At 48.3% G+C, this 24987-nt stretch overlaps 1 protein-coding gene and 1 long non-coding RNA gene across 4 annotated transcripts in view; one reads left to right on the forward strand and one right to left on the reverse strand.

Moving 5' to 3' along the window:
- Positions 1–24987, forward strand: part of MGMT (O-6-methylguanine-DNA methyltransferase) — a 235155-nt gene that overhangs the window by 65162 nt on the left and 145006 nt on the right. The window lies entirely within an intron of this gene.
- LOC140699484 (uncharacterized) lies at positions 18958–24488 on the reverse strand. Its single transcript, XR_012077691.1, has 3 exons — positions 21788–24488; positions 21089–21388; positions 18958–19924 (listed from the first exon to the last, which is right to left on the reverse strand). It is a non-coding gene; the product is annotated as an uncharacterized lncRNA (long non-coding RNA).

Consider the following 24987-nt stretch of genomic DNA (forward strand, 5'->3'; position numbering starts at 1 on the left):
TGTTTCAGAGATAATTAGGGAAGTTGGTTAGAATTTTTTACATAGACTAGGAACTCGTTATTTTGCCCAATTACAGTGATGGAGAAGCCCTTGTAAATTCTGTCAACAACACGTTTTCAGGGTGAATTAGTAGACTTGGAGCGTGAGGAGTGCCTGGGTTTGTCGTTCTCAGCTTCTTGAAGAAATGAACTAAACTCTGTGTTGTCGTCGTGTCTCAGAATGTTCACTTGCAGCTGGGAAACTGCAGTTGCAGACAGACTGGTGGTGTCACCATCATGCAGCATGAAATACAGGATGTATCTTCCAGGGAGGTTGCCCCTGGTTCTGGAAGGTTCTTGACTTCCCCTTGGTACAGACTCCAGGAGAGGCTTCCGCCCTTCCTCCGCGTGAGCAGGGAGGCAGCTCAGGCCGCGCAGCAGCGGTGACCTCAGGGCACGGGCTTGGGGGTCTGAGAAGTTGAAGGCTTACCCATGATTGACACACACAGCTGTGTAGCCCTTTGGCCAGCAGGCCACGCTGAACTTGAAGGTGGTCTTTTCTAAGACCCCTTCCGGAAACGCTGCCCGTTCTGGGTAAGTGTAGCAGGACCGGGAGCCCTGAGCTTGGTGGACAGTGACAGGACGCAGATGGGAGGGTCTGCGGGTATTTTCCTTTCATGGATTTGCGATCCTTGCAGACGCGAAGAACATCAGTGTTTCACGGCCCTGCGCCGGGACTTTCGCGTCTGACGGGCTGCGAGGCGTGGCGCTCGCGTCGGCGTCCCGCGTCCTGCCGCCCTGCACCCCTGCCCGGCGCGGGGCGGGCTTGCTGACCCCCGCCTCCGCCCGCAGGTGGGAGCGGCGCGCGCCGCCCCTCGGCCCGCCCTCCCGGCGCCCCGCCTCGTGTCTCTGCCGTGGTCGCCGCCCCGCGCGGGACCCCGGCACCTCCCGCTTCAGGCTGAGTTTCTGTTCTTTCCTGAAAGCGCAGTTGACTCGGAGCCTTGCCCGGAGCGAGTCCGGCCGTTTTTGCCACTTCGCCTTTTCCGGGAACTTTCTCCTGTTTTCCGTTTCGCTCGACGCCCTCCGTCGCGCCCCGTGCGTGGTGCTGGGCTGCGGCTGGGCCGGCCCGCGCCCCCCCCCCCCCGTGGCGTTAGCAGTCATCGCGTTCGGCGCTTGGGATTCGGGTGAGCGGTGTTTGGGCCTCTAGGGTTTTTCACGCAGCGGGCGGCCAGTCCCCTAGATCTGGAACCCTCGCACTGGGGCCAGGCACTGGCCCGTTCCGGGCATCTTTTTCACTCTTAAGCCCGAGCAGTGCCTCGTTTGTTTACCGAACTCTCCAGCCCTTCCCAGGCGAGTGACGTCAGTGATGACGAGGGTGCTGAGAGCAGTGTGGCTTGTGGGGCAGGCGTAGACTGCACGTTCACCTGTGTGTGCTGTATCTCCAGTATTTACTCAGGATGACTTTCCTCAAATATTTAATAAGAATTAATAATTGAATGTACTCTCGCTTCCTTGCTTCGCCCTGGGATCCCATAAGATCTTTGAAGCTAGAACTAGTTTGGGCCCTTAAGGGGTTTATAGAAATTAGGTATGTCTGCGTATGGAAAGGGCTGGCATGGTGGAAGAAATTGAGTCCTTAAGTAATTTGCTATTCCCAGTGATAATTAGGAGAAACCCCTGTTCTAGCTCCATTTCCCAATCTTTTTTTCCTCACTATTTTAGGAGAGAGTTCTTGAGGTGTTAGCAGCAAATTTTTTTCATGTGGTCCGACTTTGGCGTGTTGTGTTGCCTTGATGGGTTATTAAGTTGTCACTTCTAAGAGATGAATGTGGGTTTCAGAGTATGTTGTGCCATATATCACCAAAGTCATCAGAAATGTTTCAGAAAACTGAATAAGAGTAAATTCTTTTAAATTTATGATTGAAATTAGCAATTTTATTAGGTCCTTTAGAAAAAAAACCCTACAAACTTTTAATGTCTTTTTCAAAATATACACCTTTGTTCTCAGAAGAGGTCTGTAGACTGCCCTTAATTTGTCTTGTGAAAGGACACAGAATTTTAGCAGAATACTCGCACAAGTGCAGGTGCCGTCTGTAGGCCGTCCGCTGGAAGCTTGATGTGCTGGGAGATTTACTGTGCGTCCCCGTGGCCGTCGTTCCCCTAAGTATTAATTTTAACTCCACTAATAAGAAACTGAACAAAAGTGGAATTATGAGTTCAGTAGTATTCTATGAAAGGTCAGTTGTTAAAAAGGCAGAGTCTGACATTCTGTGAAAAAGGTGCCTTCATTAATCATCCTGATGGGAGACACGGGCGCTCTTGCCCAATAGCAGTGAGCCCTGCAGCGGGCACACTCAGGGCCTGGTGTGCGCATCTTCATGCAAAAACAAGGATTATATAAGTGCATGCCGAGATAATTTGAGGAATTTGTCTTTGCAATTTGAAGATGTATGTTTAATACAGAAATCCTTATGAACTGTGCTTTGCTGTTTGGAAAAAGGAAAACACCTGTTAATTTCCTAGGACGCATGTGACGGACGCCGAGAGCTGTGTCAGGTGTAGCTTTGCTGGATCTCAAGGTCACGGTGCATTTCTGAGTGGATGAACGGACATCCCCTAAACGCGTCCTCTGCAGATACTGGCAAGCTTCCTTCAGTCTCTTCTGTGCTCTGTATTAACAGCTAAACTTACCATAATGTTTGGACCCTTTCCTGCAGAGCAGATCATGGCCTGCTTTCTGACTGAGATTCTTTTCCTTTGTTGCTGCAGCTGTGTGCCTACTGTGTGCACAGAACTGAGACACAGCACATGCAGTTATCTGAGTATTTTATGTGTCCTGCCAGCTTAGTGGTAAAGTTCAGCACAAGTGCATGCATTATTAAGCAGTTAGCTAGTGACTTCATCCGCTGACCGCCTTTGGTTGTGGCCTGTTGGCAGATGGCCTTCCTCCCGCCACAAAGGCCAGCATCGTAGGGGCTGAGGCCTCTTTCCCGACCCTCTGTCTGTGCTGCTGCCGCTGAACTTCACCGAGAGCATCGGCCAACGCCGAACACTCAGGCTTCCTTCTCAGACAGGCCCTTGCAGACACTTAAAAGCTGACTTCTGCAGGTGGACTGTGTTTTCCCTCGTTCTGTGCCGTCATGCGGCCTCGTGTCCGGAGGGAAGTGAGGGGGCCCTGCTGTCATTGTCCCCTTGGCACCCAAGGTGCTCTCTGCCCGGGGGGAGGGTGGGAAGGTGTCTTTAAACATCTCTGTCCAGTCAGCGCCTTAGTGTTTTTGAAGAATCAGGGGTGTCTCTCTGCTGTCCTCCGACGGCGACACTCTCATTAAGTTCATTGCATCTCACATTCCTTACAGCATTATTAAATCTTCCTTTGCTCTGGAAGAGGGGGTGGGAGCCAGGCTGTGGCCTAGTGGGGACAGGCCCAACGGCACGTCTGCCTGGGGGTTGGCCCTGAGTGCAGACAGCACAGGGAGTGGGTGGGGTGAAAGCCGAAGCGGAGCCGGAGCCGTGCTCGTCCCCCACTGGGTGCCAGCCCGGTGCCCTGCCCGCCGCGTGCTCCCGCGGGCTTCCACACACGGTGCCGGGGTGTGGGCTCGAGAGCGCTGGCAGCTTGCCAGCTGTCACACCTGGCCGTTCTTGCGGGTTTACAGACGTGGGGGTAAAGACACTGCCCTGTCTGTCGTGTGATGGGAATCCCAGTCGCTGAGAGGACGTCGAATCTCCTCTGAAGCGCAGAGTTGTACACGGGGAAGGTTTAGTTCAATTTCACCGAGATGGAGCACCAGCGTCTCCAAGGAGCGTAAACTGCTACGTCTGCAGTGTCACCATCCTGTCTCCTCGTTGGCATAATTTTTGCTTAATGGCCGTTTGTGCTACATTGACCAGGTCCATGGGTTGCTTAACATAAGTGATTACATTTGCTTATGATTAAAAACTTCCTCCATTAGAAAGGCAGCACCCAGGACGTGGAGATGATTTGTTGCCGAAGCTTCATACCCCATTAGCCACGCCGCCGACTCCACGTCGTCAACTAAGAGTTGTCTAAGAGTTAGGGACACTCGTAATGAGCTGTGTAATAGGGACCCTCCGACAAGGTGCGAAGAGACCAAGTCCTCTTGGAGCAGCTTCGCTTGCGCACACACAGGGCCAGCGACCGCGTGCCGGCCGGGGGCCGAGGCCCGCCCGTGCCAACGGGGACTGGCAGGGGTGACTCGAGTATTTTATTACTGGAGCAAGACTTGTTGTAAAAAATTATATACCATTCATGACCAAAATCCTTCAAAACACTCTGTCGCCGTTCCCCTCTGAACCCTACAGCTTATGTTTTAAGCAGCTCACGAGTCTCTTGATAGAGCATTAAAAAAAAAAAAAAAAACAACCCTGTGTTCCGTTTAACAGGGTTTGTTTGGAATGCCACTCCAGCCCTCTCTGACACCACTGGCCCTCATTCGTCCTTGGCTCTGGCATTTGATAGTTTTGGGGACCCCGCAGCCTGTCCCGCATACGGTAGCACGGGCGATTATGGGGTTTATCGTCGGAGAGCCCTGAGCAGGGAGAAGGAACTTCCTGGAATAATGGCATTAAATGTGATGGGTGTTTTTGTGACAGACATAAAATTCTTAATCTTGGAAGCAGGCGGGCCAGGCGGCTGGGGGTTAGCTTCCCCTTCTGACGGCGGGAGTGGGAGCTTTGTTTCCTGGGGTGGGTGGGGTTGGGTCTGCTCTGCGAACCTGACTTGGTGACTCTGGGGGGTTGGGGGGAGGGACACCGGACCTGGAGTCTGAGGGGACAGCGCTCAGCCAGTCCTGACTCTGCCACTTGCTGGCTGTGTGGCCTGGAGGGCGCCGCACATCCTTTTCTAGGTCTCTTGGTAGAAATGAAGTTAACACCAGTCTCACAACATCTTGGGAGGGATAAAAATCCAGTTGCACTCAACTGAAACTCGGCTTGGTGTGACGGCCCTCCGTCGTCCCTCCTCCACGTCCTGGAGCCGCGCGGCGCCGTGCGGGCCGCGGGCCCTGGGATGCCTGGTGGGTTGTGGTCCGTTGGTTTCCGGGTGGCCGGGGAGCTTGTCGTGCTCCTCCTGGCACTGGGATGGGAGTCAGAGCCTTCCTGCGTCCAGAGGCGGAGCCTGGGGGTCCTGGCCGGCCCTCCCTGGCCAGTGTTGTGTGTGGCCTCAGGTCCCACTTTTTGTCCCCAGCTCCCCACACATGCTGTAGGATCTCACCTCTTGCGTATGTTTTAAAAACTTTACTATCGAAATAATTATTATTGTAAAGAATTACTATTCTTCACTATTGTAAGACACTGTTTCTGAATCAGAGGCTCTGTTGTGGAGATTAAACTTGTTCAGGAGCTCCCAGACATGGCTGCTGTGGGGCGGTCCAGGGCTCCTTCACGGTCTCTGCCCTCTGCTCGCAGACAGAGTTGGACAGTGGGTGGCGCAGGCTGGTGGCAGTTATGTCGTCCGTGGGTTGCTAATTTGGGAGCACCGCAACACAGCTACATACGCTTAACCTTAAAGTTACCCTGCACGGGACAGACTCTGACTCACGAGCCCCCTGGTCCCTACGGGGCCTCGGGCTTGATTGCTAGGAGGAAGGACCGTCCTTGCGCTGGTGGGAATGGACTGTTTCAGTGGTTTCATTGCCCAGTAAGTGAGGACCTCCCCCCGGCTCTGTCTAGTGAAGGTGGAACCTTGGCCCCCTGTCTGTCGTCCTGTGTCTGTCACCGCCTGTGTTAGGGCTGAACGCGGTGAAGGGTGGCCGGGCGGGCTTAGGCCGAGGGCACGTCCATGCAAGGACCATAAACAGGACTGGCAGGAGCCTTTGTCCCTTCCCTTTCCGGAGAGCTGGTCCTGTCTCTTCTTCCGCCCTTGCTGTCCCCCTTCTCTTTCTGCTCCTTGTCATTCTCCCCCCATGCCCCCGCCTTTCTCCTGCTGTCTCTCCTCTGGTACCAAGGGCCCCTCTGAATTCTGCTCACTGTGGTTGCCCTGCCTATGGGAAGCCCACCTCGCTGCCCTGTGCCTGGTCCCCTGCAGCCTCCCCGAGGGTCCTCCCTGAGGGTCCCTCCCTCAGGGTCCTTCCCTCAGGCTCAGGGCTGGAGCACTTGTCTGTAGGGAGGTTTCCCTCATCTGAAGCCTCCCCGCCTTCGCCCAGCAGATTAAAGCTTTCCACTGGAGGAGAGAGGAGGGAGGGCCCTTTACGGAACAGCGTGTGACATCCCCCAAGCTGTGAAGACACAGGGCAGCTCCTGGACCAGCTCCTGTCTACAAAAAATGCCGAGGCGGGGCGGGCGGGGCAGACGGAGACCTGGCTCATTGCGCGGGAGGCTCTGGCGGGCCCCGTGTGGAAACGGAACCGCGCGGCGCGGCAGCTCGACTGTGGACCCTTCCTGCGACGTGGCGGCGTCTCCTCGTATGCGGATTGTAAAGAATTATAGGTACCTTGAGCTGCTGACAGGTAAAAGACAGTAAAAAAAATAGTGAAAGACACAGTCTACCCCCTGAACTGATCTACAAGGCCATGAAAGCATCACTTTGAATAACACGCGGTAGATGTGTTAGAAAAATGTAATGTTGGTGTGCGGACCCGCAGCCCCTCTGATCGGAGTTACAATATATCTTGTTGAATGATGAATATGCTGCTGTATGTTTCAACTGCTCATGTCATATGGCTGAAAGAAAAATATATTGAAAATGAATGTAAAATATTGAAATTTAGAAGTTGTTACGCTCAACTATAATTTCTCGTCTCGCATGTGGCAGACGTGCTCCTAATTACAGTGTGTAGCGTGCACCTGTGGCAGATGCCACGTGTGACGTGGGACATAAATTCCTCCCCGATCAGCCTGTGTGCGCCTGTCACAGCCCTGAGATCCTCCAGGCGCCACATGGAGCAGTGACCCTGCCCTCCTGCTCCCAGGGGCTTGGGGCTCTCGTGAGATCCTGAATGTCTTGATGACTGAGTGTTGATTTGAAGCAGTTCATCTTGTGGTATGGAGCACAGACGTGTCGCCATCCAGGAGACCCCGAGTCCCTGGAGTGCCACTCTGGCTGGGATGTGGGCCCTGGTGTGTTGAGGTTGGAGGGACCCTGCCTGGGGGGGCCCTGACCAGTGCCCCCGGCGGGCTGGACTCAGGTCTGAGACCTGCCGCAGGTGGCAGTTCACAGCCCTCCCGGGGACTCAGCTCTGCTTCCTCTCCAGCTTCTCCTGCTGTGGGGCCGCTGGCAGGCCTGTGCGCCGGGCTGGGGAGCGAGAGCTCGGGCCCCCGCCCTGCTTGGCTCTGCCTGCCCTCAGAGACGTGGGGGTGTCAGGGTGAGCTTGGACCCCTGCCTCCTGCTGGGGTGACCGACCAGGTGCTGGGAACGGAGGGGAGGCCTGGTGGCTGAACGGGGCAGCGGAGGTGCTGCCCTGACTCTTCATCCCAGGTTGGCAAGGGTGAGCACACTTCCTGGGGCTCCTCTCACTCTTGGATCACAGCCCGCTCCGTTCTGACCGGCCTCCGTCAGGGAGCACCTGGCTCCAGTGCCTCGGGACTCTCTGGCCCTCCTGGCTTCCCACACCCCAGCCCTCGAGGGGCTGCAGCCTCGGGAGTTGTCCCCCGCCATGCCCCTCTCCCACCCATCCCCTTCCCCTCCCCCTTTCTCTGGCCCCTGTCTGGAGCGTCTGTCAGTGCCCCTCTCTGGGGACTGGGGCAGGTGTCACATGGCAGCCGCCACCATCCATCCCTCTCCTGTCCTCATCCCCATCTGCAGGGTGGTCCCACCGGGGTCCCCAGGACTGCCCCGCCTGCGCTGAGCCACCGCAAGGACTTACGGGCTATGTTTCACTGCCTCTCTTTGCTAACTCCAGGCCTCTTTCTGAAATGCCTTCCTGTCTCGTCTCTGCCTCTTGCAGTAGCTAACACCTGGAGGGACCACCAGGAAGCATCACTAGTGATTGGTGTTCCATGGGGTGGGGGTTCCCCCAGGGTCCTCCACTCACACCTGTGACTGTCGGTGACCAGTTACCTGATGTCCACTCTCTGGTTTCGGGGGAGCTGGCTGTGCTGTCCCTTGGCCCCAAGTTCCTCCCAGGGTGAAGTGTGCACAGGGGGTCTTCATCTTACATGTAACGCAAATGTCCTGTCTCTGCTGCACTCAAGCCTCAGTTGGAGACAGTGAGCCGGTGTGACATGAAGGCATCACCTGCTACAGGTCATACCACGTGTGCTGGGCATCTTGGAAATGGTCGTAGGTGTGAGGATCTAAGCATGAAAAATCCACTGATTTCTACATTGTCCATTGTCTCTGGGAAACAGGCTACTTAGCTGATAAGTGTCTAAATCAGGCGTCAGGGTGGTTGGTGGGCGGCCCTTCCAGCACCCAGCACCCAGCACCCCTCTGCCGGCCCTTGCAGGGTGGGTGCCTGGGGCTCTGGGCCTGGGCGCTCAGCACCGGGATGGACACCCTGCGGCGGCTGGAGCAGGGCTGTGCGTTTGGGGCTCTGGACTGAGTGACGAGCTGAATACTCTGTCATCGCTGCCGATCAGCACCAGGGAAGTGCCATCGCCCTGCGCCTGCTGCAAAGGGTGCTGGTCGCGCTGCTGCGCCCAGCTTGTGTCAGGAGCCCTCGGCTCAGGGTGGCGATCAGTGCACGCTCGGGGGTGTTTGAGTTTTAGAAACCTGGAGAATGGATAAGCGGCACCGCTTTGTTTTCCTTTTTCATCAGAAGCAAATGCCTTTCTTCGAGCGTCAGCCTCCTCTGCCCGATGGTCCCCGCTGACACCCTCTGCCCGGCCTGTGTGTGTCTGGTGTGCAGGCATGTCACCTCCACGTGTCACAGCTGCCTGCTAGAGGGACACCCTTGTCCCCGGAAGCGTGACTGCTCCCAGCATCTCCCCTCCCCCACCCCGTGTCCCCGTCCTGGGCCTGGGAGGAGGGTCTCTGGATTGCTGATGGCTTTGTTCACCTGGACGCCCGCCTGCCAGCCTGCCAGCAGTGGTGGCTTGGCAATGCCCCTGCGGGCCCTGAAACCGCGGGAGCCCTCCAGCAGTCACGTGTCCCTGAGAAGGTTCAGGAACGGGCGGGGAGAGTGCCTTGGGGGTTAGGGTGCCTCAGCAGTGGATTAGAAATCCTGTGCCCAGTCCGGAGGCAGGCGGACGGCAACCTCATTCACAGAAAGCAAGCCCACTGGCGTCTAGACACAGTATCTTAGCAGTAGTAAAAGTGCGAGTGCAGATTTACTGGTGCAGGAGTTTTAGCTGTAATACTGTGGAATGGTGGGCTATTTTGTGTTCAAGAGCTACATTCATCACAAAAACGATGATTTACAAATCACTTCCATATCACAGAATGTTCTTGGTCAGAATTGGCTTGAGGCAAGTGATATCTCCGAGTAAACAGTATATGAAGACCATATCTTAAAATGATAGATCACCTAATTTTGTTCTGACAGAGGTTTTTGCCGCAACAAACATCTGTCATTGAAATACCAATTCAGAGATATGGAAGCCAAATTGTCGAGGTTTTCTCGGATTTGTCACTCCCAACTTAAGAATGCTGCTGTTCCACGCTGTAGCTTTTCTAAGGCACCAAGCAGTGTTGCACTTAGAGGCGTATTAAAACAAACGATTTTGAGAAACAGACTCGTTTTAAATGCAAACCAACCATTTAAGAGTCCGGAAGTCAGGAATGGCTGAGAGGCACTGGCTAGTGTATGTGTGTAGACATCACCTTAAGCTGCTTGAATTTTTGATTTTGAACCCGAGAGATGAAACTTGGCATTGAGTCCTCTGGGGTTTCTTGCCTTCACTTAGGGTTTTGTTTTTTTTTTTTAAGAACTATGATTATAATGTTATTTCCACAGTTTGAAGTACCATTTTGGTGCTGTCCTGACAGGGAGCAGGCTTACAAATCAGGACAATAGCGATGTCCCGGGCTTTGGGGTTCCTTTTTCTTGGCTTTCCTCCTTGCTGGGAGGTCTCACTCTGGGATCCCTGCACAGGACAAATGTCCTGGGACCTGAGGTCTCAGGGGGCCCTGCATGGGGACAGATCTGGGGATTTGAGAGGCAGGGAAGAATCAGACATTTCCAAAGGACACACCAAAGGATTCTGCTGTGCTCTGCTCTAAGTTTAAAAAAAAAAATTGATCTTGGTCCAAAACTTGATTATATGATAGTTTGAAAAAAAAAAAAACTATAGAATTTTTGAGATGCTTGGGAGACAGTCTAGAAATTTGTCTTTAGTGACCAATTCTTACAGCCTGTTTAAAAGAGATTTTACTTTTTTTCTAAGTCCACTGTGACTGTGAGACCCCAGGAGATGAGTTCATGGAGTGGCTTCGTTGGCCAGTCCCCGGGGGCCTGGAGAGGGCTGGCTTTTCTGGAGGAGATGACGGGCTGGCCTCCTGGCTCCCTGGCCCACCTCTGCCACCGCGTTCATCCGGCCTCCTGACAGGAGACACCAGTTGTCCCCTCGTTTCCTTCCTTCAAAGGACCCCCTTCTCCAGCTCAATGGCCCTGTCCAGTCCTCTTCAAATTCTATTGCTCAGATGAGATTCCTGGGGTCCCGGTTTTCCATGTGCTCTGCCGCTTCTTGCATCAGAAGCTGTCCTCAGCATTTCACAGGTCATTCTTCACTTGTAGCTTTGTGTCCATCATTCCAGTGTGAGACAGGCCATGGTGGCATCTTCTGGCGTGTTCATCTCGTAGAGTGAGGTCATTGGGGGCGTCAGTTGGGCTGCCGGGCCTGGCACCAGCCCTGCCACTTACCAGCTCAGGCAGGTGACAGTCTGCTTGCTTTGCAGGGTTCACTCTTGGTGACGTGTGTCACACCTGGTCCAGGCGAGCAGTGCTAGCAGTGGTGGTCATCGTGGTGGTGGTGGGGGTGATAGTTTTTGTCCTTGGCTTAGTTGCCGTTAGACCATGGGTGACTCAAGAAGAAGCCAACACAGATCTGCCCCCTGATCAGCGGCCTGACTTAAAGGTTTACAGAGCAACTAGTTAACTGTCCGATCAGAGCTGGTCTTCCAGACGGTCTTGCTGTCAGCGCGCGTGCCCCAGCCTCCCCTGACGGCTCCCTCTTCTGCTGCCGTCCGGCGTGATGCTGACCCCACCCTCTTGAACTTCTCACGCGGATCCAACTCGGACAGCAAGTGTGTGTCTGTCCGTTGTCACCTGCAGTCTCGGCCACAGGAGAACATTACTTTGGGCCAAGAACTGACAACTTTGGATCATAGGCATGTTGATGAGACTCCTGTGCTTCGTGGTCTTGCACACCTTGGGGGAAGGGACAGGGGGACTGAAAATTGATCAGAAGTATTTTTGGGGTTTAGCCTGAAGGAGAGTTCTCTCCTGGGCAGGGTCACTGTGGACAAGCCAAGTACCCGGGTAGGACCTGCTCTTAGCAGGGAGACAGATGCCCCAGAAGTGTTGCGACTGAGGTGTGGATGTAGGTTGTAAGTTACTTTTTGCTTTAAAAGAACATTCACACGGACATTTGTGTTTTTCCCCCTTTTGGCAAGAGCGTGCGTGTCAGTCCACACCTTGCCACTTCAGCACTGCCCGCTCTCAGCAGTGAGTGCAGGCCGGCCGCAGAGCTTCAGCTCAAGCACGTCTCCTTTCTTCGAAGGGGACACTTCCCTTCCTCTTTACTAGGCTGCCCCGCTCCCCACGCGCCCACCCAGCCTGGCCGCGGCTGCCGGCTCCGTGCCTCGCCAGTGGCCTGGGGGTTGTCGGTGGGCCTGTTGGCATTAGCTCACCTTTAAACCTGAGTCCAGATGGGACAAGAACCAAAGGTTTTGAGTAGGAACAAGGGGCCGTCATGTTCCTTTGTATTCTTAACTAAGGTTTTTGTTTAAAAAAAAAATACCCCAAACCATCAAACGCTCTTGTTTCCGTGGCTTTTGCCGGCGCAGCGCTCAGTAAGTCTCCACACTGGTGGTTTCAGCCCGGGAGGTCGGGGTGGGGAGTCTGCCCGCTCACCGAGGGATGCTGTTTGGCGTTACCTGGTGTTCCCGCAGACCCAGGGCCCGCCCACCCACCCGTCTCCTTCCACGGTTCCCGCACATTCTGGGGCATCGGGCAGGGCCGCACCATGTCTGTTGTCACACCAAGTTATTTTGTGAAATACTGTCGTGAAACTTACCAAAACTGGTGAAGCTGATGAAGTGAAATAAAAATACTGCCATGAAAATTATTTTAGTGCCACACAATGAGCTCTGTTTTTCATATCTGGCAGATATTGCCCACTAAATCTAATCTGCAGTGCTGAAAATTATGCCATTTTTTATGATTTGTTTAATTTTGACTGAAAAAAAATTGACTATTCATCGATTCTTGACCTGCGAGTATTGAGGGAAAAATTTAGTTAATAAGAATTTTCATGAGGTGTAAATTTAAATGTATGAGGACCCTGCCTACCCTCTAATACTACAGACATTAATTTGAAAATTCTGTAAGAGCCTAAGGGCCCAGGGAGTGTGAAGAACAGAGAGTGGAGGCAGATACGGTTAACTGGTAGACAGGGTCTGTCCGTGTCTTACAGGAGCGTGTTCATGTTCTCTCTGCATCCTTGGTTGCATGTGGCTGAGTGTAACTGGAATGTCATTTTCATTGCAGTCTGTTTGCTTGTGAAATGATATCCGTACACTTAGGAGTAACAAGTCAAATGGAAATCAGGCCACGCTGTCAGTGTGCGCAGTAGCGCGCCCATGGAAAGTTTTCTCTCGGTTCTCCGTGTCTGCAGTTCAAAGGGGGCTTTAGAGAAGTCATAAAAAATGAAGGCTCCAAATATTGAAGTTGGAAAATGTGAGTGAATGACATATTCTTTACACACCTCAACTGTCAACATTTCTAATCAAATCACCCAGCCTTCTTCGTTCTTAAATGGTACAGGCAGTCTTTTCCTGTAATAAACACCCCTCCATCTAATGAGAGGCCCTAAGGCAGCTTCAAATGTATGAATTCATTATAATTGAACAACATAATCTGCAGGGCAAAGATGCCTGCTACCCGGTCTCTTAACTTCACACAGCTTGGGCGTTTTATGAAAAATGTTCCACATTTTGTTTACAACGTATTGCTGCTGTTTGAAGTATTGTATGTTCCGGTGGTACATGAGATGGGGCCTCATAATGGAGGAAGAATCAAGGAGGCAATCTTTCATTTTGTTCTTGTATGAAAAATTCAAAAGACTGGAAACTCACCCAGAGAAATTTTGCAAGCATATTATTTTCCAATGTTTCGATCAGTTTGTCTGTCAACCATGCTGAGAGGTGGAAGGGGCCAGCAGAAGCAATTTAGCTTGTGAGGCCCGAAATAGAAATGTTTTAGGGAGCCTTGTCACATGTTATTTCTTTATATTAGAACTGCCTTGTGTTTTACTCGCTGGTCATATTATGAAGAGAAATTGATATCAATCATCTAAGTAAGCTATGAATATCTGATATAAATATTACTTTTACACGCATGCATCAGAACCAAATATAAATTAACCTCTTAATGCATGCGAAAACCTTGTGTGACAACAGGCCCTTGTTTTGGATTTTTCCATTTAACAATTCATGGTGCATTTTAATTGATTGTACCCAAGTGACACACTGTAGAAACATCTTGCATATGAACATTCCTGACCCTGCCAGGGCTTTAATTAAGCTATAATCTTCCTACGGTAAGTGCATCTGGGATTGATAAATGTATCCAAACCATGCTTCCAGTCTGAGGGTTGTTTTTTCAAAATTAGTAGGATATGGAAGTTTTAAGTAAAGGGCATTCATTTTGCTTCCAGTTAAATTTTTAGTTGGGATTCGTTTAAATCAAGTTACGTTAGGAGTGGTTCGTTCTAAGATGAAAGTACGATTTCAGTGAAACTTTGTCACGGGAAATCCACAGTTACGTGATACTTGTGCTCCTAACTAACACTTCTCCTTCAAATCTTACATGAGCACGTTAACACTATTTTACAGAAACTTCAAGGAAATTAATTTAAATCAGCTTACAGAAGACCCCAGTTCAAATTTAATTGGTCACATCAGTCAGTATCATCCTCCTGTAATGGCCTTACTTGGAAGCACTAGACGTGTCTTCCGGGCAGCGGCCACTGTTCACATGACAGCTGCTCTGAAAGCTTGATGTGTCTTTCCAGTTTCTCAGAATTCAAAGTGAGGTAGACTAGTTGGCATATTGGATGCTGCGGATGCTGATCAATGGAAATAAACTGTGACAAAGTAAATCTTTCCACCTGGTGTAGGTATTAATATTGCATGGAAGACAGGATTTGTCATATGAAAAAACGTTCTGAAACAATTCTCAATTAATGATGACAATTTAGGATAGAGACTGTGCCAGTCAGTAGTCGTCACAGAGCATGACTGAGATAGCTGGTTTTTTTCAATGACTGCTTGGTACTTTAGTGTCTGTGTGTGCATCTAAATGGTTCACCGGCATTTCTCTCGTCTTAATCGCCCACTAATGAATGTTTAGAGTTGCTTTAGGTTTTATTGGGTCCTTGTTTGGTTTGGCACTATTTTAAGCAACATTTATTGTGAACATCATTGTATAGACATCTTTGTGTGCTTGTGCAGTCAATGTAGAATAAGTTCTAAGAAGTAGTATTCAAAACTTAAATATTTTCAAGTTGCCTTCTCAAACTTCCTGTGTTGTAATCAAGCAAGGCTGAACATCTCCCCTTACGTTTATTGGCCATTTGTGTTTCCTTAGTGACATGTCTGCTTATTTTTGTACTGAGTTGTTTCTGTCTTTATCTTAACTGATTTGTAAGAACTTTTTGCATATTAAAGATAGTCATTTCTATTTTGATGTTTATGGGGTTTTTTTTTAAAACGACACTTACTTTTTACATAGCCTGATTTTAATTTAACCATTTTGGAATAATTTTCAATTTACAGAAAAGCTGTAAATATAGTTTGTAGTACATTCTAATACACTGTTCACCCAGTTTCTTTCTCTTAATAACAGCTTACATAATCATGGCACATTGTCAACACTATTAACTAGAATATCCAGAAGGAACCCTAATTCAAAATGACACCTGCACCCCAGTGTTCATAGCAGCACTATTCACAACAGCCAAGACATGGAAACAGCCTAAATGTCCATCAACAGATGACTGGATAAAGAAGATATGGTATATTTATACAATGGAATACTATTCAGCCATAAAAAACAACAACATAATGACATTTGCAGCAACATGGATGTCCCTGGAGAACGTCATTCTAAGTGAAGTAAGCCAGAAAGAGAAAGAAAAATACCATATGAGATCGCTCATATGTGGAATCTAAAAAAAAAAAAATGAGCATAAATACAAAACAGAAACAGACTCATAGACATAGAATACAAGCTTGTGGTTGCCAAGGGGGAGGGGGTGGGAAGGGACAGACTGGGAGTTTGTAACTTGTAGTTACTGACAGGCATATGTAGGATAGATAATCAAGATTATACTGTATAGCACATGGAAGTACATACAAGATTTTGTGGTAGCTCATAGCGAAAAAGAATGCAACGGTGAATATATATATGTTCATGTATAACTGAAAAATTGTGCTCTACACTGGAAATTGACACAACGTTATAAAATGACTAACTCACTAAAAAAATGTTAAAACATTTTTTTAAATTTTAAAAAATCATGTATAAAACACACACAAAAAAACTATTAACTAGAAATTAAGATTGGTACAATTGTAGTCAGATTTTTAAATTTTTTCCTTTGGCTTACAAAGGACTTGTAAGAATCCCTTACATATTTTATATATATATGTAGTTTTATTTCATTTTTGACTTATTTGAAAAAAATTTTTTGTTTGGTTGGAACCCATCTTTATTTTCATCCAAATTCTCAAATCTCAGTATTTTTTAAATTATTGTACTTTTTGGTTACACACATTTTACAAAGACAAGAAAAAATTGCATGCTGACTTTTTTGTAGTTTATTATCTAATCCTTGACCATATTATTTTTTGTAATATCTGATAAATACTTATTCTTAAGAGTATAAAATCTAGTTTATTTAACGCTTATGTTAAGAATTTCTCTAAGACCATTGGATTGAGACTATTTTCCTTGGATCCCTCAATAAGTGGTTTTGTATTTTTGATAGTTAAACTTTTATATCATTAAGTAATTCTGAGTCATTTTTGAAGGAGGCAAAAAAAACTCTAACCCAATCCTGTACTTAGTTTTGCAGTGGCATCCTGAGACCACATGTCATGTGACCGCCAACAACTAAGTACAGTACTCCCTGAGGTCTAGGGATTGATTGAATTTCTAATTGTTAATCTGTCCCTGATGTTAGTTATTGATATGCAACTATTATAGACATAGTGTGGACATTTTAACAATATTAAATATTCCAGTTCATAAACACTAATACCTTTCTGTTTGCATCTTCAGTTTTATTTATCAATGCCTTATATGTAGTTTTCAGTGTACAGATCTTTCACCTCTTTGATTAAGTTTAATCCTAGGTATTTTATTCTTTTTGATGATACTGTAAATGGGATTGTTTTCTTAATTTCTCTTTCTCATAGTTCATGTTAGTTTATAGAAATGCAACTGATTTTTGAAGATTGATTTTATATCCTGAAGTTTACTGAAATCATTTATTCTAACAGTTATTTGGTGGAATCTTTAGAGTTTTCTGCATTTAATATGATATCATCTTCAGACAGTTTTACTTCTTCCTTTTGCATTTGGTTGCTCTTTATTTCTTGCTAATTGCTCTTTTTAGGACTTCCAGTAATATGTTGAATAACAGTGGTGAGAGTGAGCATCCTTGCCTTGTTTCTGATTTTAGAAGAAAAGTCTTTAGCTTTTCATCATTGAGTGTGATGCTAGCTATGGGCTTGTCATATATGGACTTCCTTATATTGAGGTACGTTGCCCTGGTAACCAGTTTGTTGAGAGTTTTTATCATATCATAAAAGGATGTTAAATTTTGTCAAATGCTTTTTCTGCATCTATTAAGTTGATCATAAGATTTTTATCCTTCATGTTGTTAATGTGGTCCACACTGGTTTAATCTGTGTTGAACTATCATTGCATCCTGGAATATAACACTTGCTTGATTATAGTGAATGATTCTTTCGATGTGTTGTTGGATTCAGTTTGCTAATATTTTGTTGAGGATTTTTGCATCTATGTTTATCAGGGATATTGGCCTATAATTTTCTTACAGAATCCTTGTCTGGCTTTACTATCAAGGTAATGCTTGCCTCATAAAATGAGGAAATGTTATCTCCTCTTCAGTATTTTGAAGAATTTGAGAAGCACTGGTATTAGTTCTTTAAAAGTTACCAGTGAAGCCATCTTGCCCTGGACTTTTCTTTGTCAGTAGGTTTTGGATTACTGATTGAGTCTCCTTACTAGTAATTGGTTTGTTCAGATTTTCTAGTCATGATTCAGTCCTGGTAGGTTGCATGTTTCCAGGAATTGGGACTTGTTGTCCAATTTTTTGACATTTAATTGTTCACAGTAGTCTCTTATCCTTTGTATTCCTGAATATCTGTTGGAATGTCTCCTCATGGATTCGTACTTTTGAATCCTCTTCCTGGTAAGTCTAACTAAAGGTTTATCTATATTTATTTCTTTAAAAATTTGTATTTATCTCTGTGAAAAAACAGTTCTTGGTTTCATCTTTTTATTACCCTTTTAGTCTCTAGTTAACTTACTTCTGCTCTGATCTTTATTTTCTTCCCTAACTGTAGGCTTAATTTTTCTCTTTCTAGAAGGTAGGTTGTTATTTGAGTTCCTTTTGCTTAATATAGGTGTCAATAGCTATAAACTTCCCTTTTAGAATTGCTTTTGCTGCATCCTGTAAGTTTTGCTATGTTGTGTTTCCATTTTCATTTATCTCAAGATATTTTTTTTTATTCTTTGACCCATTTGTTCAGGAGCATATTCTTTAATATTCACGTATTTGTAAACTTCCCAATTTTCATCTTGTAATTGATTTCATACCATTGTGGTCAGAAAAGATGCTTGATATGATTTCAGTGTTCTTATATTTATTAAGACTTGGTTTTTGCCCTAATAGAAGATCTATCCTGGAGAATGTTTCATGTGTACTTGAGAAGAATGTGTATTCTACCTCTGTTGAGTGGAATGTTCTGTAAATGTCTGTTAGGGCCATCTGATCTAATGTGTAGTTTAAGTATAAAATTTCTTAACTGATTTTCTATCTGGATGGCCTATCCATTGTTGAAAGTGGGGGTAATGAAGTTCCTACTGTTATTGCATTGCTGCCTGTATGGCTCTGTTAATATTTGCTTTCTAAATTTAGATGCTTCTCTGTTGTATGCACAAATATTTACGAATATTATAGCCTTTTGATGAACTGACCCCTTCACTATTATATAATGACCTCGTCTCTTGTTACAGTCTTTGGCTTAAAGTATTTGCTTTGTGTAATACGAGTACAGCTAATCCTGCTTTCTTTTGGTCTTCATTTGCATGGAATATCTTTTTCCATTTCTTTACTTTCAGTCTGTGTGTCTTTAGAGCTGAAGTGAATCCCTTAAATAAGGCTGCATATAGTTTGGTCTTTTTTTTTTTTTAAGAATCTTTTTAGCTTCATTATGTCTTTTGATTGGAGAATTTAGTCCATTTATACTTAAAGTGATTACTGGCAGGTATGGACTTACTGTTGTCATTTTGTTAACTCTTCTGGTTGCTTTGTTCCTTTCCTGCTCTCTTCCTTTGTGACTTGGCGTTTTTCTGTAGTGGTATGCTTGCATTCCTTTGTCTTTTGTGTATGTACTGTAGGCTTTTGCTTTGTGGTTATCCTGAGGCTTACATAAAACATCTTCCAGCTATTACAGTCTTTTTTAACCCAGTAACAAATTAGCTTCATTTTTAAAGTTGCCTTCTGGATTATTACAAACTCTCATACTTCGTAAGACATTTTTCTGAGAAATTTGAGAATTCTTTCTAAAGATACTAATGAATAATTGTACAGCATTTTGATGCATATATGACTGTCATAGTCTAACAAGTTTTTATTCTCAAATACATGTACATAAATTATAGTTTGGAATAAAAGAACCATTCGAATTTTTCTCAGTAATAATTGTTTGCAGGGAGACCTGGGTTCCAATCCTAGCTCTGCCACTTTTCAGTCTTGTTACATGAAGCAGGTTATCCAGCATCTCTCTGCCTTGGTTCTCTGTCTGTCGAAGGTAGATCACAGTAGTGAACTGTGGGGGTTTGTGGAGGTCCTACCGAGTGCTACTCTATCCCTTGTCTGGGATCATGTGCTGCTGAGCCATCACTGTAAACCTCCTTGGTAGAGCTAGTTTTTTTCTACTTGGTTTCACACGTCAGAACTTTAAAAAATTTTTGCTGCCTTCATAGCTATTTCAGAGCCAGTTTCTTCTATTGTTTCTCTCAAATCTCTTATAACTAGGATTCTTACTCCTAGCAAATAATGGATATATTAAGGGACAGGCTATGGACCCCTCTGATACAAGGGAGAGAAAAGCACCAGGCTGTGAAGTTTAGTCCTGCACAGCCCGGCTGCTGCGTGACCTCAGGTGCTTCTCTGAGACTCTGCTCTGCATTTTCCCCCTTTGCAACTGGAAATAATACATGAACGTGCAAGACTGTCATGCACAGAAATGATTTTGTACATTGTCTTTCATATTACAGGAGCTTACACAAAGCTAGCAAGCGTTATTCTGCAATTTACAAACCTTTCTCAATCTTCTCTCCTTTCCACCACCTCTCCCAAGTCGCATCGGTCTTACCGTATATCATGTCAGAGGCCTTTTTAGTTGTCACTCTGGAATTAGTACTTCTTAATGAGATAATGTTTACGGCGTTGTTAAAGTGCTATTCACATTGGTCATTTGTGTGTTTGTGAACATTACTTCACTTAAGCATGCTGTCATCTTAAGCTGTGTATATCAGAAAATACTTCAGTCCTTGCTTGTCTGAGGAATGCTGAAACGTAACGGGATGAGTGAGTTAGGATGACTTAAGTGATCCTAATCTGTTAGAATGATTAGGGTGATTTAAACATCTTTAATAGATTCCAGAGTAGGATGATCTAAATACATTAATTTTCCACATTACATTAAAATAAGAGATTAAGATTGGGTAAGAGTTTTCCAAAATGGAAGAAAAAAATCAGCTACAGTTTCCAATTCCTGTTTTGCAACAGCTGTGACCTTTGGAAAGTAGGTGAAAAAGATCTGCATGTCAAAGAGCCCTGGCTCCAGTATGAAAACTCCGAAGTGAGAGGACCCTGAGCATCGTTGTAAGCACAGCTCAGCTTCAGCAGCAGCCTCGTACCCCTGTGGGCACTTGGCACTGCAGCCAGGGTCACACTCTGCTGACCTGCACCTGGGCCAGGTCCAGCGGACCCTCCAGCTCGCGTCCCGACTCTTCCTTGGGATGATGGAAGCGTCAGGTGCAGCTGCCAGCCTGTGCTCTGCTGCTAAATAGGCTTCAGGACACAAGGATGTTTTCCTCTGCTTTACACTCACATGTACAGTCGTCATTTTGGAAGAACTCTGGAAGTATCAGGGAGTTGTAGGAGGACATGGTTGGAAAACACTTCAGCTGGGGACCCTGAGTGAGGCGTTACCGTCTTAGGTGGGTGCCGTGTTTTGAAGGAGCTGTGTAGAAGAGGCTGTGGCTGGTAATTCTGAGTGTCTTCTTCTGGGGGCTTAACCGTGGATCGAATGTGTTTGCTGCAGGGCCCGAGTTCACACTTGATCGCAGTGCGATGCACGGATGGTCTATGTGCTTATCATTCATCTGTTTGTTTTCCCAGTATAATTGGAATTGTTTTAAAAACAATTGTTTTAAAAAATAATTTTAAGAAACACTATTTTAAAACAACAAAAAATTGTTTTAAAAACAAACTGTTGCAAATTACTTACAAACCTGCATAATTGGATAAAGGAGAGCGTCACCCATATCTGGGTGGCAGGGCCCCTGAGGAAGCACAACTGTCACCCAGATTTGGGTGACACAGCAGTCAACATGTTAATAATGTGGGTTCAGAAACCCTCTTCCTCTGAGTACTGTTCCACCTTTGACATTATTTGGACCAGAGGGGAGGATACACGCTCAGCCTGTGATTTGGGAAAGGCAGCCTACCTGTTTCAGCATCCTTTTCTGTACAGCAGGAATAGGAATCCTTCCTCATGGCGTGTCGTCAGAAGTAAAAGGATAGCAGGTGGGAAGCTGCTCTCAGCGCTGTTGCTGGTCCCAGGGGGACACCTCTGCACACGGGCCGTCGCGCTGGGGTTGGCGGTGCGGGGAGGAAACCTTCCTCAGCGGGTCCGGCTGGGGCCCATGCTGGGGACGGACTTGCTACTCCTCTGAAGCACACAAGCCTCCCATTTGCAGGGCTTCCCGGGCTACAGCACTTCCATCCATCGTGAAGACAGCTGTGACCTTTGGAAAGTAGGTGAAAACAGATCTACACGTCAAAGAGCCCTAGCGCTTTCCAGGCAGAGAGGGAAACAGCTCTGGAAAAGCCCAGGTATAGCCCGCTGAGGACCGCGGCTCCCTGGTCGCCCCAGACGCGGAGAGCAGAGCGAGAGGGGCTGGGCTCTCCTTTATCTCCTCCCTCCTTCTCAGCGAGGGCACCTGCAGGCAGAGATGGGAGGGACCCCAGCAAGGCGTGAGAAGATGCCCATGGCCTGCACTCTCCGTGGTGCCGAGGCCGTCACTTGGCCACTGGATTTGAGTGCTTAGCACTGGTCACACGGTCTCCACCCCGACGGCACAGGCTACACTGACAAAGTGCAGGCAGCAGCGTGTGGGGTGGAGTGTAGACTTGTCCGTTCTTACCTTGTTCAGTTGCTTCTCTTACACACAGAGTTAGTGTGGTGGGGCATCCAGGCCCTTCTTCCCAGAACTCAACCGGTGCGGGGCAGGGTCTCCTGGCGGTTGGTACGTGGGGCACCTTGTCCTGCAAACACTGCAGTAAACAGGTGCTGACTGGTGCCCAGTTCAGACAGATCGGGGTAAACGGGCTCTGCTGACACAGCCTGGGGACCTCACTTTCTTTTAAAAAATGTGCCATGAGTCCCGGAAGCATCCTCACAGTGAGTGCGGGCGCTAGAATCTGGCTGAGGACCCGACGCTTTGACACCCAGGTGCCCTGCAAGAGTGGGGAGTGGCAGGCAGCCCTCTGAGCCATCGGGGAGACAGTGGAGAGCTGTTTTTGTCGGAGATGAACTGAAGGTTTGAGCAGCATGTAGTTTTTTACGTGCTCTGGGAGTTTCATCCGGTTCTTAAGGTGGTGTCCCAGTGGGTGGCCCTGCAGACCCCAGGGCAAGCCCTCTTCCCCCCAACCCGCGACTGTGGAGCGGTGGGCGGGGCTTGCCGGCAGGTGGACTCAGGGCAGCTGACCCACCGGGGTGATGGCTACAGCTCGGCTCCAGGTGGCTGTGGAATGGCCAAAGAGGGGCACTGGGAAGAGGCTGTGGAATGCTACTTCTGACACCTCGCCTCTCAGGCCAGGGCGGAGGGCGGTCGTGGTCAGAGGACTCACACTTTTTAATTGCTAGGTTTTTGTTTTAAAACCGTGGAGAGTGTCTCAGCCTCAGAGTCAGAGTTCCCCCCATTAATGGGCAGGTGATGTCTGATGAGACACCTGCTACAGCCAGGCCCAGAGACACTAGGAGTAAGGCCAGTAACAGCGGTGATGGGATCATCGTAGTAGCTAATGGCCTTATGACAACTTAGTATTTGTCAGGCACTTTGAAATTAGTGAAATGTTATAATATAATTTAGTTGTCACACCGCCCTATGAGGTAGGTACCATGATATGTTCCAGATGGGAAACTGGCACAGAGAAGTGACGTAACTTGCTCAAGACCACAGCTCCTCAGAGGTGGAGATGGGATGTTAGTGCAGGGAGGCTGGTTCCAGGGCCCATGGGCTCTGAGGGATAAAAACGCCCAGGACCCCTGAGGGACAAAAACGCCCAGGGCCTCTGGCTCATTTTCAAGCTCTGGTCAGGTTTACCCGGGGTGGCCCAAGCCTCTTCCATGAAGCATCTGCCATGGTCCATGCACATCTTCCCCAGACCTGGCCATCTGAGAGTCATGTCCAGCAGAGAGTGGCCTGTCTGCTGGGGCTTTGCACTTGGACTTCTGTCTCCACTGCCGGCTGCAAAAGGAAGCCCCCCAGACACCCAGTGGCCGGGGAGCTGAAGGAAGCAAGCGTCCCCTCCTTGTCTGCCTCCACTTTGTTTAGGTCTTTGCCACATGCATTGTCATTGAGAGCTGTGTGACCCTTAGTTGACATGGTGACGTCTCTAGGAGCCTCAGATGTTTTGAACAGAGCATCCTTCCACTGACAGGTTCCATTGTTGGAGCCACTGCTGGTTCTAGCATGATGCACCTTTGGGGATGTCACAGGCCACATGGTAGTATTCGCACAGGACAGCAGTGTGAGGAGAGAAGAGGCTATTTTCTAAGCAGCTGCAGCAGTGCAGCTGCCATGTGGGTTTGACTGGAGAAATTTAATGTGGCCTGCTGTGTGGAGAACATTCTGGTAGCATGGCGCTCCACCACATTTCTCAAGATTCCATAGTCGTGGCTTCAGTCCTGCTTTCCCATCTCTGCGGTCCATGGGCCGTGACGGGGCTGGCCCATGGGCTGTGTTTTCCTGAGCCTGCCTTAGGGGCAGTTGCAGGCGTGGCACCATCGCTGGCGGGACCCCACTACCCTGCCGGTGTTAGCCCTTGGGGATCAGGCCCTCGTCCCCAGTTTCTTGTGTCGTCTTCCACCAAACTGATTGTTTTGTGTCCGTCACCTTTGTGTTACTCCCATCTCTTTTTAACTTGAATGAAGCCTTGGTTTTTGAGGAAACAACGCAGAAGGCACAGGCACTCAGAATCTAAAGGTCAAAATGCAGTCTCTCGCCAATGGGCAGACTCTGCTCAGAATGGCAAGCTCCAAGACTGTCTACGCACCGGGCCCAGTCCTGAGGCGTCATAAAGCCTCTGCGACGACGCTCCTCGTTACTTCGTGGTGATGTGCACACACGCCGTGTTTCTGTCCCTGCCCTCCTGGACATAAAGAGAAACCATTTCAGTGGGGTTCTTTGGCTAAAGATTTTAAAGCACCAATTTATCTTCCAACATTTTCATTCCTTAGTATTAGAAAAAAAATCATGCCCCTGAGGGTCCCGCGGGGGCGGGAGACTGGGTGCGCGACGCTGCCGGCAGGGCGTTCCGCAGGCCTTTCCAGGGGTAATCCCACTGCTGAGAGGTGGTTGGCGGCGTTTAAAAGGTTAGATGAGAAGTACTGTAATTCCAGGTGTATTGTGCTAACTTGTACTTCTTAAAACATTTAGTTCTGTGCTTTGCGAAAGTTCCTTTGTTGTGGGGTCACCCTTCTGGGCCTGTGACCCCGGCCGGCTCTCGCGGTTTGTTCCAGGTCGGAGGCTTGACCGGCCGGAGCTCACGAAAGCGAGAGTAGCAGGTGGGAGCCGGGCGGAGTCCGAGCGCAGCGGAAGTGGGGCAGAGCTTAGCCCGAGTGCAGCGGAGGTGGGGTGGAGCTTAGCCCGAGCGTAGCGGAAGTGGGGTGGAGCTTAGCCCGAGCGCAGCGGAAGTGGGGTGGAGCTTGGCCCGGAAGTGGGCCCGTGCTTGGCGGATGCAGTGGTGAACGTGGGGTCTGGCTTCGCCCTAGGGCTTGTTTTCTCACTTACGGTCTTTAAAAATGAATAAAAGTTCCTTTCCCGTGTAATCTCCACTCGAAATTTGAATTTTAGCTTTTAAAGGGATGTTATGTGTTACTTTCAAGTGACACAGTCAGTATTTTATTTCTCAGCGGAGCTGAGAGGACGGAAGTAGGATGTGAGGTAAGTGGTTCACGCGGATGATGTGATGCTTCGGAATAAAGCACCCCGCGCCCCCGTTGCTGTTCCCCCTGCCCCCAGCCCGTTGCCGTTTGGGCTTTTAAGTTCTCTTTGCCTCTCCCCTCCCTGAAGGAAGCTCTGGGATTGAACGCACCTGCCTGCCTCTGGCCCCAGTGGAC

This window comes from Vicugna pacos, chromosome 11 (assembly GCF_048564905.1).
Source record: "Vicugna pacos chromosome 11, VicPac4, whole genome shotgun sequence".
In the NCBI taxonomy this organism is placed as follows: domain Eukaryota; kingdom Metazoa; phylum Chordata; class Mammalia; order Artiodactyla; family Camelidae; genus Vicugna; species Vicugna pacos.